Here is a 14,531-nt window from a genome sequence, read left to right as displayed (position 1 = left end):
GTGGGACCCAGAAATCTGTGTTTTAACAAGCCCTCCAGGTGATTCTGATGCATGTTAAAATGTGAGAACCTCATCCCAGGCCAATGGTTTCACTTGGGAAACATTAAAAACTATCAGTTGCCTGAGTCTCACCCACCCCAGAGATTACGATTTAATTGGTTCAGGATGTGGCCTGAGTGTGGGTTCTCAGTGTTCCACAGATGATAGGGACCACTGGGACCTAGACCTTTGGAGGCAGCCACTTGCATCTGAGAGTGGCTAATGGTACATTTATGGCATAAAATCAAACTGCAGGGACTAGCAAATACGTAAGAACACCACGAATTTCCAGTGTTAAGTCCTGTGCCCTTCCCCAAACCCAGCACCTAACCCACGAGGCAGAGCCATGAGTGGGAAGTGCTCTTTGGCTAAGCAGGCATGAACTTATCAGTTTGAGCATTTTAATATAATGTTACTTTAAGCCTCTAAATTCAGTCTTCAGTGAATGTTGAGAAGAGGCAGGAAAGAAAATATCAAACTGCCCACAACATAATAGAAGAAATGAGATTAATAAATGGCATAGTAAAAGCCTAGTACTATTTCTTAGACTTAAATATTTTGTACTGAAGGTCACATCACATCACATAGCACATCTCTAGCACAATAAGGGTTCAATCAGCATTTGTCTAATAAATGAATCCACTAATCAATAAATGAATGAACAGATATTGTTGAAGGAGAAGCTGATTCTGTCTTTGGCATCCACTGCTCAGTCTACTACTGATGCTGTTTTTGGAATGGAGCATACAGAACAAAAGTTCATTGACAATAATTGTACTAGTATCTGGTGCTAGAGCTGAATGTCACCTGAGAGACTATAAACCCAGATAGGGGCAGGAAAGAGAAAGTAGGTATAGTGGTCATTTAGAGCTGGCAAGCAAATATTTCCTGTTCTCCTCCCCTGGATATAGTCAGGATGACACATCCCTGCCCCTCGGAGTTCTTGTAGCCATGTGACTTGCTTGAATCACTGAAATGTGTAGAAGTGTTGTGTTTGGCTTCTATACAGAAGCTTTAAGAGCCAGTGTGTGATTTGTCCTACTTCTCTGTAGGGTGACTGATCTCCTTGTTTGCCCGAGATTGAGTAATTTCCTAAGGCGTGGGATTTTCAGTGTTAAAACTGGGACAGTTCCAGGAAACATGTCAAGTTGTGATCATTCCATCAGCTTGGGTCCAGTAGCAAGGACAATTTGAAGCAGAGCCTCCATCCCACTGGAGACTCAGAGCATTGAAATAACCTACCTGCGTCCACATCATTAGTAAGATCAGAGATGAGTTCTAGACCACATCTCTCTGACTTCAGAGTCCATAGTCAGGTACTACTTCACCCAGGGTAGGTAGTCTTTATTGCAGGTATCTTTTGTTTTCAACCTTGGAAACTCTGGTCCACAAAGGTGGGTGAAAATACCAACTCTCTAAAATTAATTGAATCATATTATTCCACAAAGATTTATTGTATTTTACTGTATTAAAGGCTCTGCGTCTTGGTGTTATGGGCTATACAAAGATGAAGAAATGCTATGATTTTTTTCCCTCAAGAAACATATAATTTAGTGGGAAGATAGACATGTACATGGCTAACTATATCACAAGGCAGAAGCTGATAGATGTTATTAAAACATTTTAAACACCTTCTGTACTTGGCAAATTTACTACAATAAGCACATATTCATTTCATGATTTTAAAATAATGTATTTTAGAAAGCAACAGTTTTTTAAAGTATCTTTATTTTTCAGGTTACCAATTCTCAGAATGATAATAATATAATACCTAGAGAAAGCATATTAATGCTTTCTTTTTCTGAAGGTCAGTAGCATTTATTCAAAGATGATGGTAAAGTTGCACTTACCGACATTTGGTATAGGATGGAAGCTTTAAGATTTTATTCAATTGTGCTGACAGATTTTCCACAGTATTCAGTGTTCTTCATTTGCTCTGTGACCAGCGGCCCAAGTCTGCATGCCCACTGGGCAGGATTCTCTACCATGGATCAAAGCCAGCTCGCTCATCCAAAGGAGGTAGTTTTTGTTAAGGAATAAGTGACCAGCCATCCCCAGGGATTCTTCCCACAGGTCCAAAGGCATTAAGATAAAGCCTTATCCAGAGTTGGGGTAGTGACCAGGCATGCACCAGAGGAAATCTGAAGCCCAGGGCCTCAAAGATAACTGGACTTTCTTGCCAGCCCTAGACAAAGAAAGTGTGGTTTCTGGGGGGAGCATCGCTCTCCTGCTGACTGCAGTTGAACAGCCTCCAGGACCGCACTGAGTTTTAGGTTTCTGAGTACAGTCACTAATGCCAACTGCTCTGCTGGCTTGCATAGAAGTTAAACTGCAAATGTGAGCATGTTGAAACAGTTTGGGGACTGGAGGTAGCAAACATGCGAATCCTACTGCTTTGAGATGTTTTATGATAGCTGCGCTACCTACAGAACGAGCTTCCTGATTGCCTAGATCCAAGAGCATCTCCTGGGTCCTCCCTTTTAGAATACTGGGTGTCCATGGAGAGTTTGAGCCAGGAAGGGAGGGGCTGTCTCCCAGCTAGGCAGCAATCATTCAAGGTAAAACCTCAGCAGCTGCCATGAGGTAGTGCAGAGAGCCTGGGTCTGTCAACTCCAGGTGAGAGATTTCCCCCAGGTTTACAGATAAATGCACTTCCACTGACTTCCATAGACTTGAATGTCACTGTAACTTGTGCTTGTGACATCTTTGCCCAAGAACAGCACCAATTCAACATTTATGTTCTTTGTAATATGGTAGGAAAGATACAGACCGAACCACTTGAGACACCTCACAATATATGTATACATACATGATATGTGTCTATATATTGTTATAATAATATATTATTATTCAGTTATTATAGTACTATGCTAGTCAGGATGGGCTAGATAACACATGAACCCCAAAATATTATTGACTTAAAATAAAAGTTTACATCTTACATCACAATCCACTGTAGTAGGTAGGGGGACCTCCTGAGCAATTCAGGCTCTTTTCATCTTAAAATGCCATCACTGTCAACATTTAGATTTCACAGTTGCCACAGAGAGAGAAGAGACTACAGTATATATAAAACCACACAGTGGAATTTGTGGCTAATTCTACAAGTCTGTTACTTCTGCCACATCCCACTGGCAAAACCCAATCACAAGGCCCCATCCTAACTGCAGGGGTAGCAGAAAAATGTTGTCCTTTGTGTACCAGGAAGAGAAAATGAAATTGATGAGTATCTAGCCAGTCATTCCTCTAAGTTCCTACAAGCTGGAGTTATTATGTAGTGTTTTTCTTCTAATTTTGCTTTGCATTTGATACTGTTTAGGCTGCCTCCCTGCCTTGTACGGTATTCTATGACATCCACATGCAGCATCCCATTTCTTAAAGCAGCACTGTGAATTGTCAGGACAGATGTTATCACACACATTTTATAGATCAAGGACCCCGAGATCCAGAGTATTTACATGACTTGTCCAAAATCACACACCACAAGGTGGTAGCTGTCTCTCAGGTTAGTGGTCTTTCCACTGTGGCACATTGTCTTCCCCAGAAGCTCAAACTAGATTAGGCATGGAAACAGTATACAAATTCAAGCAAGAAGTATTTTTATTCTACTATAAATCAACCTAATTTATCTTTTAAGTCCCTGCTCTATGTTGGAAGATGTTAGAAATGACTTCCATTATTTTGGTATTTCCCCAGCTTTGAGGATATGTCTAAGTTTGGGGTGGGACTTGGTGGGGGTACAGGGGTAGTGCTAAAGTATTGGGAGATAGCACTTTCCAAGTTAGCACTCTAAGGAGGCACCAACCAAGATGTTTACAGTTTCTTCTAGTTTTCCTTTACCATAAAATATCTGTGCCTTCTTGTTTACATAGTCCACCTGTGTCCAGCAACCGCTTGCTACTTTGGAACCAATCCAGGATCTGGAAAGTTCTGTAGACCTGCATCACATAGCCATTCTTCTCCCCAGGCTTGCTGCCTTCCTGAGACAGAGGAGCAGAGTAAGAGAGAAGGACCCACCCATGCCTTTTCTCTCCGAATTCTCATCTACCCCTCCTCCGACCCCAGTGCAGGTCATGTTTCTGGTCTTCCAGGGAAGCCCCACTCTCCTTAAACCTTTTTCTTCCAAATACTTTGGCTGCACTCAAAATTCTCTTTAGTCTTCTGAAGACTTTTATAATACAAAACACAACTAAGGGAAGTTGTTTTGTTCTCATTTTGCTCTTTATCCTGTCACATCATTTCCCTACCTGAGGCAATTTGTCAGGAGCCTGCTGTCCATGGCTCAAGGTGGGGATAGGGGAATACCAAGAACAAACCATTTTTCTATCACATGTTTGTCACATTTAACTTCATCAGGTCCTTGTGAGGTGAAGTTTCTGTCGTAATAGTAAGGGGAAGAGGCATTGATGGGAGTTTTTATATTTGGGAACTAGCATGTTAAGCCCTGTCCTGTCCGATTGGTTTTTAAATGTACCATCATCCTCCCCGCACCCCCCCCAAGCCCGCACCATCCTCTACTCCTGCGGTTCCAGCACACACACACACACACACACACACACACGTGCACACACATACACATACGCACATGCAGGCACACACCCATGGCTTGATCTTACAAGCTTGGTGATCGAGTTTTCACTTAAGAACTGGGAACCTGGTCTTTTCAGAGGAAGACCCACAGCTATGAAAGCCCGTCCATAGATGATTTACTAGTCTTCTAAATGTGGATAAGGTGATTCGTTTCTCTGGGTATTTAAGTGTTTATCACTATCCCTGCCTCAGTTATGAGCACGCACCCAAGGGTAAAGCTGTTCCCAGGGAGACATGTCATTGTGCAGTGCATCCACAGCAGATAAGGGAAAAGAAAGCATTAAGACAGCTTAAGTGAAAAGATCACATACTCGTGTAAGAGCTGAAGGAACTCAGACCAAGTTGGCAGGCAAAGAGATACTGCATTAAAGCGAAACAGCTTAAAAAAGAAAAAAACAATCTGATTTGTACCAAATCCTATTTGTGAAGTGGATTTTAAAATTATTGCAAAGCACACTAATCTTTCAAAAGATGTTTGTTTTGAAGAGTATACTTGGCTTTTGTTTAAAAAAAAACTGAAGTTTTGGTAATGCACAGTAGCAATTGTAGTATAATTACTAGCCACAAAATACCAGGTGCCCAACCAAGCCTTTTCTACTCATTTAAGAGAGCCAAGCCAAACAAAAAAGCCCTGCCTAGCCATACCTACTAGTTCAAAAGCTCAGGCTTTGTCACCAGCAAAGAATTAATTCAAAGGGTAAAGCCATTATTAGGCACAACCAGGCATTTCTGTTGTAAACATTTTTTGTTAATACATGTTGAGAACTGAACTTTCTCACATTTGAAAGATGCCTGCTTGAGAGAGAATTTAAACCAAGCCATGTTCAAGGTTCATTTCTTCTCTTTTCTTTTTTAGATTTCTGACATCATATCTTTGGTATCTGCACAGTAGAGAAGTGCTAGCCTTGGAGTCCAAAGGCTCCCCCAGCCATCATTTGACCTAAGGATTGGAGTGTTCCCTATTCTTCTGTGAGTAGATTGCTTCAGCACCAAGGGAATGAACTCGAAGGGAACAGACAAAACGCAGGAGTGTTATGGATAAAAAACATTGAGACCTAAGGATGTACTTCCTCATTATATTTAAGGAAGCTATTTCCTAGATTCCTCGAGCTATAAAAAGCCAAGTGAATTGGCCTAAGTTAATAAATTTTATCTAATTATGATGATAATACCACAGCAAAATGTTTAATGTTTCCTCTCTTTTTATTGCTTCCTGTTAGTTATTGAGAGAAGAAACCCAATGTAACTTTTTTGTACTCTGATGAGGCTGTTTAATTGTTTTGTGTGTGCTTCATAATGTATGTGCATGTGTGTGTGTATAATTAAATTGAATAAGACAGCCACGTTGTGCGGTTGCTACAAACACAGATTTAAGGCTAACGATGAGGCCCAGTTTTGTTAAAGCAAAACCCCACTGTAAAAGCTCCCTACTGTGCTTTGGAACTGATTGTTCTGTACCAAGAAGAAAAACAAAATCTTCAGTTCTCAGAACAACCTGAAAAATCTGTGGTATGTGCCTTATTCTTGTTTCCTAACCCTGGGATTATCAGGCAGTTCTACATTCAGCTCAGATGACCCATCTACCTTGGTTTGTCAGTGTCCCACGTCCTGGAAATAGTGCAGCCTTCCTTAGGTTCAGCTGATGGAGTCTCTGGGCCCTGTGCGCTTCTTTGCCTGTAGTGGTGGAGGAGGCAGTGGGGAAATAATGGACACCAAGGAGCAGGGAGTGTGAGTCTGCGTCTGTTCTGAGCACCACTTAGTCTTCTCTCTGTCCTCTCAAGGTTGGTGCCTATCTGTGTTTCAAGGAAAAGAAAGAGTAAATTATTAGGCTTAACCATGTGACATTCCTGTTTCTACAGGTCAAAAAATGTCTAATATCGGCAAGTTTGTGTGATTCCATCTAATACTTGCCCAATATTATACAGTTAGTAGGTGGTGATTACAGAGTTTGAACTCTCAACTACTCCAAAATGATAACTGTACATCTGTATTTCAGATGACCAAAGCTTAAAGCAAATACATTTAAAAATAAATAAATAGTGTTATCAGTAGACTACTTCCTTTCTGCTGCAGTCTCTGGTTTCAACTACTGACTTAATTCACATGTTAGTGTGAAAGTTGGTTCAAGTCAGTCAAGACTGCCCTGCATGTGGCTACCGTTCTAGCTGTGCAGCTGAAACCAGCCCCTCAAACCAGCTCTCTCACTCAGGCTGGCTGCCTCAAAACCTGCTTACCTAAAAATATCTTCCTCTCTGGGTGGCACAAAGCCACACTCCCCAGCTGAATTCCCACCATTAGAACCGCTCAGCCATGGCCACATGCCTTCCTCCCAGAGCCATTGTTCCAGTTCCTCTGCGAACACTATCATCCCTTCCTGTTAACACACCGGTGATTAGTTCATCCTCAGATTAAGTAAACTGAGAACTTGAACTAACTGAATTTCGTTTGGGAGCCGATGGGTATGGGTAAGGTCAGGAACGTGAGGGTAAATCATGGACTGTTAAATGCAGCAGTAGCATTAGAAGTTGTATTGATCAGCCCCAGGATTTTTACAGCTAAGGAACCTGATATTCAGATATCGAAATCTTGGTATCTTGATTTTAAGTTGACCAATCGCCCCAGTGTGCCTGGAACTGAGGGGTTTCCTGGGGTGTGGGACTTTCATGGCTGAAACTCAGAAAGTCCTGGACAAAACAGGATGAACTGACCACCCTACTCAATTAGAGCATGAAACTCTTCTGCTTCTCTTTACAGGTCGGACTTGAGCAGGGTCTTGTAGCGAGGGCCTCATGTTTGAGTGGTATGGCTCAAAAACCTCAGGTGGGGAAATGACAGCAAACACGAATTTATACCTCACAGTTTAACCAAGCCTGACTCCCCTGAATGATCAGTCTCCAGGCACGAACTTCGATGCCACATGGAAGCTTCGTCTGCCTCACAACCGATTGAACTCTTAGTCTCTTGGGCCACAACATTTGGGAAAGCTGGTTAGGTTGAGTCAGTCTCAGAAAATAAGGCTGCGGTCTGGTTTATTTACTTCGTTGAGATGGGGCCGCTGTGTCAGCCACAGCCATGTGGTTCAGAGTCTGCAAGGAGAGGGCGGCTGCTGTTTGTCTCTGCTTGTGGCTACATAGAGGCTGGAATGGAGAAGTACTCAGGCAGGGAGAAGGTCAGCAGGGCGCCCCGTGCTACCATCACGTCCTTTTTTTAGTTTTGTCATTCAGAGGTTTTGAATCCTGCAATAAGCAGTCATTCTTGGCTAACTGTGGACTTTTCTCCTTAAATGTCAAGCACCTAATTTTTAAATATTTCTTGGTTTTATTTCTCCTTCCGGCCTATTTTGACCCCAGCTCTTGGTTGCTTGGCATTTGTTTCCTCCACCAGGCCTCTTGCTTTCTGTTCTGCTAGGGCCCAGCCTCTAGTTAATGCCCTACACCTGGGGATGAGTTTGTGTTGAATGAAGAAAGGAAGGAAAGGGGAAAGCGAGGAAGGAATAATGCAAGGATCCCAGTCAGGGGGAAATGTCAGGAAGTACAGATCTCTTCGGCATTCCCTTTTGTGTGTGCATTCCTTTAAGCTATGCCCAGACACCCCCACCCCCATTTCTACCCCTACACACACCTGCTAGAATCTAAATTTTTCATGATCCACCCTAGTTCTCAACCACCACCAAAATGTCCTTCTTAGTGCCCAAGTAACACATTTACTGATCAGGTAGATCAGTCGCTGCTAGTGGGAGTTAGAGGCAGAAGCAAAGGCCTCAAAAGTGAATCTTAACTGTGACTTGTATAGGTAACATTCCTCCTAGGTTGTCTTAACACTTTAGCGAACCTAATTCCAGTGAAGGGATTTCGAAACTGAGGGAGGAAGCAGGAAGCATAGTGGAAGATCATTTGGGGAAGAGCTCTGTGATGCAGGTTGCCAGATTTAGCAAAGAAAAATATGGGATGCCCAGTTGAATTTGAATTTCACATAATGAATATATTTTTTTTTGGTATAAGGATGTCTCTTGCAATATTTGTGATATATTTATACTAAAAATTATTCGTTGCTTACCTGAAATTTAAATTTAACTGAATGTCCTGTATATTATCTGGCAACCCCATGACCCACGATGGCTCCCAAATGTGCAGTCTATGTGGTAGAAAGGAACCAGCCCATCCAAGAGGGCATCATACGGTACACTCCAGTGAACTCTCTGCCCTTAAAACCAGGCCTGCTGATGTGTGGCGGCATCTGGGGTAGGCCTGAATGGGACGCCCCTGGAGAATGGCCGAGGTGCCAGGAACAAGGGCATGTTCCGCTGGACCCTTCTCCGAAGATACACTGTCTGGTTCCGGGAGTGACAACTGACCCGTCAGATATCCATCACACGAGAACATTATTTTTAGGTCTGAGGAAGGAGTGACAAGGTTTTAAAAATAAGATATTGGATACAGGGGGAAAGTACATTCAGGAAGCTCGGTCCTGACCAGGAAATGCAATCCATGGACCTGCCAACACTAGACGCAGAAAAGGTTAGTCCCAGTGGCTTTCCATGTAAAAGTGCCAAGATTGAGACCCCACACTTTTCTTTCACTTGTTTTTATAAGCCAAGATGATACTATTAGCTTCAAGAAAATTGCTTTTGCCAACTATAATATTTTCTAATGAAGAGAGAAGCTGTTTTGTTATCTGTTATTGGCATTGGATATACTGTGTCTGCTCCTCCAGATCTACCTTCTATCCCCGTCTACCCTGTTCTGTGCTCTGGAGAGCTGCCCCTGAGAGACTCCCTTCTCTGTCTTCTGGTTAGTTTCAGCCAATGGGAGACATCAGCAAGAGATTGGAGGTTAGGAGGGCTGATAGGTCAGAAGAATAGCTTTACTGTGGTTGGTGTTTATTAAAGTGCTCATGGTTTCAACAACTTATAAAAAGCACTCAAAATAGGAACAGATGAATATCTCTTTAACATGATAAAATACTTGTTATGTTATCTCAAAAGTCAGCATTCTGCTTGATGGAGAAATGCTAGGAGCGGCCCCAATAAGGTTAGGAATAAGACAGAAGTGCTCACTGTCACCATTATTATTTCAAATTTTATTGATGGTACTAACAATCACAATGAGACATGATAAAGACTTCAAGTATAAAAATGGGAAAGTATAAGAATTGAGCACGATCTCGCAGCTTCCATGTTCTCCAAGCACTCCATTCTCCCGGAATCTCTACAGGTGCACCAACTAGAGGTTGTCTGAACCCTTTCCTTTGGGGTTTTTATGGAGGCCTCATTACATGAGCATAATCGAATGGCCATAATTGGCCATTGTTGATTGAACTCAATCCTCAGTCTCTCCCCTCATAGGAGGTCAGGGAGTGAGTCTGAAAGTTTCAGCCCTCTAATCACACAGCTGGTTACCCTGAAAACCAGCCCTCATCCTTGAGTTCTTTCCAAAAAGTTTCCTCATTAAAAGTGTCACAACAAAAGAAAACCTTTACTGCTATCCTCACTTAGGGCATTCCAAGGATTGTTTGTTTGTTTGTTTCTTTGTTTGTTTGTTTTAGGCGCTCTATGCCAGAAATAGGACAAGACCAAATATGTATTTCTTATTGTCAACCTAAAAAGACAAGAACCCAGTTGGAAGCAAAGTGTTTATTTGGGATAACAGAATTACAATTTGTAGTACACAGATTTAGGTAGAAATACACATAGTGTCTCAATTACAGGGTGAAAGCAAGGTTTTTTCTGAGAAAAAGGAAAGGAATAATTATTATATGAAAAGAAGGAAAAAAAATTCCATTTGGTGCTGCTAAGCAGAGCTACTCTTAGCTATTTATGATTGGTTACTGACTCTGTCTTCAGATAGAAGGTCAATAATCATCAGTCCTTGTGATCAGGATATCTGCTTTCCTGCTGACTTTACAAATGACAAGAGACTTAAAAGAAATGTATTAGGCAAGGAAAGCACTGTTTTCTGAGTCCCTGAAATCATGTTGCTGCTGCAATGCCAAATTTGCTAGACCAAAGATAAGTAGATGAAGTAAATATTGATCCCCTTGTACAGGCTCACAGTGAACTGATGGGCTTACACAGCACTTAATCCTATGCAAGTTCAGGTATATGTAAAAGTGGAACTGGAAAATAATTCTGAATTAGGTCACGATGTAAAAGTGAATGGCAGAGGTCATTAGCTCTAATGAGCTAAGTATTATGTAGATTTAAAATTAAGGCATTAACATTTTAGCAAATGAAAATGTTTATGCAGTCTGCAAATTCTTGGCACAGAATTCAGCCAGCAAGGGCTCCTAAGTTACAAACAAAAAGTTACAAAGAACACTAAGAATTATTCCTTGTTTTCCATTGCCATTATTTAAAATTCTTAAAAAATATTGTCTAATTGGAATCTGACATTCTACTAGTGCAATAAAGCAAACATCACATTACAAAGACCTTAAGATCATGTTCCTTTGATTCAATAATTCCTTGGTGAGTAGCAAATGAATGTTACAAATATCTATTAATTATATATATATATATACATACATATATATACATATATATATATATATATACATATGTGTGTGTGTGTGTGTTTATAAAATAACACATACAGCTTCCCCATTTTCACATAAACTTCAAGGTCTCTAGCCAAACTAGCGGTTAACATTTTTAATACATGTGCCCTAATATAACACTACAATATAGTGTTTATACAATCAATGCACTCTCTTTCCTGTCATCTTCTTATAAAAGCAGTGTATTAATTTTGGAAGAAACCTTAGACATCAGCAGAGCTACTGATGCAATTATTCTTTAATTTAACAAATATTTGTTGAGTGTCTCCACACATTATGTAAAGTAAAACACAATAGGGTAAGATGAATAACAGTTCCTGGCCCTTGAGGACCTTAAGTTTACGCCAACACCTTTATTTTATTTTTTTAAGAATCTCTAGATCTCTCAAGTTCAGATCAGTACTTCTTTCATTATGCCAAATATCAAGCATTTACAAAAAGAACCAAATAGTTTATATTTATGGATTGGCAGTGGTCTGTGCAGTGTTTTTCACATAGTAATTTCTTGTTTTGGGATTATTTCAGAAGATCTAACTGCTCTTCATCTTCACGAGTAACTTTATATACATTATGCCAGGTAACCTCATAACAACCTTCATTTCACAGATGAGGAAACTGATGTCAATGAGATTAATCAGTTTTCCCAGGATCACACAGCTATTAGTAAGTGAACCCAGACCTGTCTCTAGTGCTTATATTCTCTCTACCATAGTACCCAGCAAGATTTGTCAAAATGTAGGCTAGGGAAATTGTAATTTGTATTAATACTTTAAGAGAACATGATTGTCATTTGGCTGTTAAATCCCCTGATGCTTCATAAAGAATTTCTTGGAGAAAAGCACTATAACTGTAGACACAAGGTATTTCTGAGTACCTTAATGCCAGTTCATGAAAACCATGAGATGATACTGGATAATTGTTAGTTTTAGTCATTATGGTGCTCTACAATAAAATGATCAATGTATAAATGAAATCACTGTTTTTTCCCCATGATATGCCTTTTATTTTCAAACTTTCCAATAGCCTTATATTTTGTCCATTTGAACTACTTTGCTCTACAGTTCTTGAATAGCCATATCAAGTTTACCGTATCTTTAAAGATACCATATTATTTTTATATTATTATTATGGTTTTAGGAGGTACCTGATTTTTTTTTTCTTTTAGCCATGTTGTTGCAATTCTAACACACACACTCTTCTACTTAAGTCTTCTAAGAAGTAAGACATTCACTTTATAGAGGATGATCAATGCATAGCTCACTTAGAGCAGGTTAAAGATTATTGCAATCGTGAAGGTGCTCTGTTGTAAAGGAGATAATTTGGGTAAAGTCCCATGATCAAATCTGGCATTGATTGGCAGACAGTTAGCTTCAAAGACTTTGGACCATACAATAATATTATAAAATCTGAATCATGTTTCGTAGAGTGATATTCTTCAAATTTCACTCTGAGCTACTAGCAATCAGATACAGGTTTCGAGGAGCCATTATAATTTCTTTTTAAAGTATTTAAAGATTTGGATCAATAGTAGAGGGTTGGTAAGCACCAATTAAGAAAGAAAAACAAATACATGGCGATATCTTAAATTAAATTTCAGCATGAAAATTATGGCACAGTTTATATAGCTCTATTATATCTCAATAGCATAAAATTACGCTTCTTTCTTCAAAGATTGTTATACACTTAAATAAGGTCCATGGAAGAAGTTATAACATAGTTCATATCCCTATATTAGTTAATTATTCACAAAACTTTGAGTGATATCTTGGGACTTGGCTTGGCCCAGTGAATAGAGCTAAGTTTTGAGAATGAGTTAAACCTAGGATTTCATATGAATTCTGCCATGGAAACTTAGCCACGTTACTGAATCATAGAACTGTGTGACCTTGGCCAAGTTATTGAATCAGATTGAACTCAGCTTTATCACCTATAAAGTGGTGGTTGTGAGGATTAGTCATGACATATAAAGTTACTGGAAGTAAAGCCTCGTGTATAAGAAAGTGCTGAAAAAGCTCGTTTCACATGGTGCATTTCACATAGTACACACAATGATTTTTTATTAAATTGAATTGATTATTAAGAGATTAAGTGTTGGTATTATATGATCTTCCTCTTGAAGTGGACAACTGAAATTGAAAGGATATATTTCTTGCTGCTGACGATATAGTACTTACCGAGAGATGCGAATAGGAAAACCTTAGCAAGAAATGTCTCAATAATGTTCCTTTATGGAGAAGTCTATAGTGCACAGTAAAAACTTCCTCTGTCTGTCTTATAAATCAATATGGTCACAAAATATCTATTTATTCGGTGTTTATGGCCTTTTAAAAATAAATAAATAAAACTGCAGTGATCTTGTCAGAGTAGTTAATAGATGATTTTAACCAATTTGATTAAAACTTTTTATGGTAATAACTAGGATGTCAAAGGAAGAGGAATCAAAGAGGGAAAAGAATCAAATAATAGTTGTTGCTTCTCAATGCAGTTCAGGAAACACCAGTGGGTCCATCAATGCAGGATGTGTAGAAGAAATTCTGAAACAGCAGTTGAAAGTAAAAGCTTAGTACTGTGTAGTTTCTTTTTTTAAGAACTCAAATATGCATTAAGGTGCATATTTTATATTTTCTGGAATTTTAATGACTTCTAAATCAACAGTTAATGATATTTTCTTACCATACCTCATATTTGATTATCTAACAGCAAAGTTTATAACAATGAAGCATATTGTAGGGATGTAGCTTTTCCTCTCAATCGATATATAGAAAACACTACATTATGCATTAAAACCACTGTGCCATGAAAACATAGTCAACATCTGTAGTCATCAGGGAAATTAAAATTAAAATTACAGTGGCATATATCTATATCTATGTAGATTTTTTTTGGTGGGATGACTATACCAAGTAGTCTTGGCAAGGATATGGAGGAACTGAGACTCTGATAGATTGCTACTGGGAACGTAAATGGTACAACCACTAGGAAAAAGTCTTGCAGATTCTTATAAAGTTAAACATAGTCCTACCATATGACTCAGTCATTTCACTCCTAGATATTTACCCAAGAGAAGCGAAATGTATATCTGTACAAAGACTTGTGCATCAACATTCAGCAGCTTCATTTGTAAAAGCTAAAAAATGGGAACAAACCATCTATCAATATGTGAATGAATAAACAAATTGTGGTATACCCAGACAATGAATATTTAACAATAAAAAGGAATTAACTGTTGATACATGCAACCAAATATATGAATCTCAATTATGCAGAGTGAAAGAAGCCAAATTAAAAAAAAAAAAGAGTACATACTGTATGAGTCCATTTATAATATTTTAGAACATGCAAACTAA

The sequence above is a fragment of the Pteropus medius genome, unplaced genomic scaffold (assembly GCF_902729225.1).
Source record: "Pteropus medius unplaced genomic scaffold, Ma_sr-lr_union100, whole genome shotgun sequence".
Lineage (NCBI taxonomy): Eukaryota > Metazoa > Chordata > Mammalia > Chiroptera > Pteropodidae > Pteropus > Pteropus medius.
This window is presented reverse-complemented; position numbering follows the sequence as displayed.